General features: G+C 39.7%; 1 long non-coding RNA gene across 2 annotated transcripts in view; it reads left to right on the top strand.

The window, feature by feature from the left end:
* LOC106957073 (uncharacterized) overlaps positions 1-2,202 on the top strand; it is a 61,166-nt gene extending 58,964 nt beyond the window's left edge. For both annotated transcript variants that reach the window (XR_001426887.1, XR_001426888.1), the window contains one exon: positions 1,830-2,202. This is a non-coding gene — a long non-coding RNA (uncharacterized LOC106957073). The remainder of the gene's footprint in view (positions 1-1,829) is intronic.
* Positions 2,203-2,686: the final 484 nt, after the last annotated feature.

The following is a 2,686-nucleotide window of genomic DNA, read 5'->3' as shown; positions in this document are numbered from 1 at the left end:
AAGTCGCATTTCACCCCAAAAACAACAAAAAAAAAAAAAAAAAAAACATGCAGCAAGAAGGGAGGCAAAAATAAAAACACAGAGCCTGAAGGAATCTGTGTCCGTCTCGGGAGGATCTGTCCTGCAGAAACGACACGCCTGAATGTTTCTGAGACTTCCCAGCCTCCACTGTTTTTTTCCTCGGAACTTCATGGCAGCAGGCAAAAGGAATTATTGATCAAGAACTGCCCTGGACTCCTGGTTTTAGGAAAACATGAGGATGTCGCTAAACCAGACGGCCACAACGTGAGCACAGTCATTAGCGCGGTAGTGTTACAGATGAGCGGACAGCGCAATCACAGTTGGGAGGAGATTTCCAGAAACATTACTTATCCCGGGATCAATTTTACATGTGATTAAACACAGTTAACTAATTATGGTGACAGAATGAGTTATGATTATGGGAGATGATATGAATCACAACACAGCAGTGAATAGAGCCAAGCTGTGATTTATTTGGAGCAGATGCAAAACACATTCTTGTGCTCCAATAATGAACATCCTGCTAACGAGCATCAGTCACTGTCATGTTAATGTTTGGGGACGTTCAGCTGAAAACAGACAAAAAGGAAGAAAAACCAGGTTTCCGTCATTTTAGGGAAGATTTACATAAACGTTCTAAAATGAGATGGAGAGAAATTTTAGATCCTGAATTTCTTGATTAGGTTGCAGCACAAAGTTTTTAGTCAAACCAATATGTTTCTGAAACTCAAGCTAGCTAAAGCTAGTTGATGAAATATTGAACTGGTCCACTGTAGAATAGTTCCTTCAACAAATACAAACCGTCCAAAGCATCATAAGAAGCTCTTGTGCCAAAGTTCTCCAGATAAAAAGACATGGAAACTATGAGTTAAAAACCGTGTTCATAAAAATCATTTTAAACAAGAAACTTTATAGGAATTCAAATCTGTTGTTCTTTTGATGTGTGGTATAAATTAAAGCAGTCAAAAATCAACCTTATCACTGGGAAGGGATTACTAAGGCTTCAGTCCTGAGACTAAAGCAATAACTCTACATCAAAGAAAATTACAAACTATATTTTAGGGATAAGAAAACATATTGATGGCATCCTGCTGGATACATTTTTCACCCCACAAAGTAATTAGGTCATTCATGTAAACTATTTTGCCTAGAAATTATTTAATCTCATTTCATTATAACCTTTCCTTAGTTTGTCTTTTTCTTTCTATTAGAATACGTTTTGATGAACACAGGACTCTAAGGACTGTTTTATACCAAAAATGGTTATTTGCAAAATATGCTTTTCTCATTAGAGCTTGCAAAGTGTCTTACCTTTAGATGACTTTATTTTGTTTTAATTTTCAGTTATGTATTAGGAGCTGACTCAGCTCTCCAGGTCCTCTGTGACCCATTAGAACGTGGCTGGATATTAAGAAAAATTGGAAGCCTCCCAAGGGATTAGGAAGGAAGTCGTGCTCCTGCAACATTTCTAATAACACCAAATTGGTTTTCATGCCGTTTCTCTTTGAAAGTTGGAAATGGGTCTAAAGTTTGGAGTCTGAATTCAGAGCATGCTTAAAGCCAAGTGATCAAAAAGAGTCTAAAATTGCTGCTGATTGTGAGTAAAGTGTAACTCCAGTCTAATTTTAGTTTGTTGCTCCAAACAACCAACTCGCAGAACAATCAGAGAGAGGAGTGGAGCGTCTTCAGGTCATTTGACTGTCAGACGTGTCATATCTAACTGTCTCAGACTTCCAATGTCAGACTCATTAGGCAGACGTGTTGACGTCCACGTCTGACTGATACTGATCCTGTTGTTATCCCGACAGCTTCACGCCTGCTCTGCCTTCACCACAAGGACAGCGGACTCCTCTTTGTGCGAGCGTTTCCCCCCCTCTTTCAGCCTAAACTGTAACCTCATCTCTGCTGATAACCATCCAGCGTCTCCCAGGAGGAAATGACCTGCTGACCTGATGAGACTGAGACCGGCCTGAATTATTAATCTGAGGCTTTTCAGCAGCCGGACGCGCAGAGTCGAGCTGACAGACGGCGTCCTGCCTTTCACAGCAGAGTTCAGGTTGTCTCATCAGTTATCCTTATGCTTACAGAAGTCCAAACAAGAGGCGACCTGAATCATGAATGACTGTCTTTTTCTGATGGTGTAAACTGATTTATGACGGAGTAAAACTGAGAAAATGAAAACCGTTGAAATTGACTTTTTTGTGCCAAGATCACAACGGGATTCCCAAAACATTTCCAAACAAGCAAGCAAAAAAAAAAAAAAAAAAAACTGATGAGAAATTAGGGATAACTGTCGTACTACTTTAACTTTTCCAAATGTTTTACAGTCTCAAATTTCAATGTGCTTTATTTGAATTTAAACCCAAATACTGCATAATTTTGAAGCAGAATTAAAACAAAACATTGTTTAACTTTTTGTTTTTATAAAGATAAATGATCCGGCATTCCAGAAACATTGAAAAATAAACACATATATGACTTGATGGACCTGGAGTGGTGCTGAAAGGTCAGACCTGGCCTGACCTGGACTGACAGTTTGTTGGCAGCGGTGATAAGGAGGTGACAGTGAAGCAAGCTGCTGAGCCGATCCTCACCGATAACCAATCAGCATCTGCTTCCAGCAGCTTCCTGTGTCTTCTTCCCTGACAGCTGTTCATCATGCAGA

Source organism: Poecilia latipinna, unplaced genomic scaffold (genome assembly GCF_001443285.1).
Source record: "Poecilia latipinna isolate Pla-1442-1.1 unplaced genomic scaffold, P_latipinna-1.0 Scaffold870, whole genome shotgun sequence".
Classification (NCBI taxonomy): Eukaryota; Metazoa; Chordata; class Actinopteri; order Cyprinodontiformes; family Poeciliidae; genus Poecilia; species Poecilia latipinna.
The sequence above is the reverse complement of the archived record's forward strand: the minus strand, read 5'-3'. Positions and strand labels throughout refer to the sequence as shown.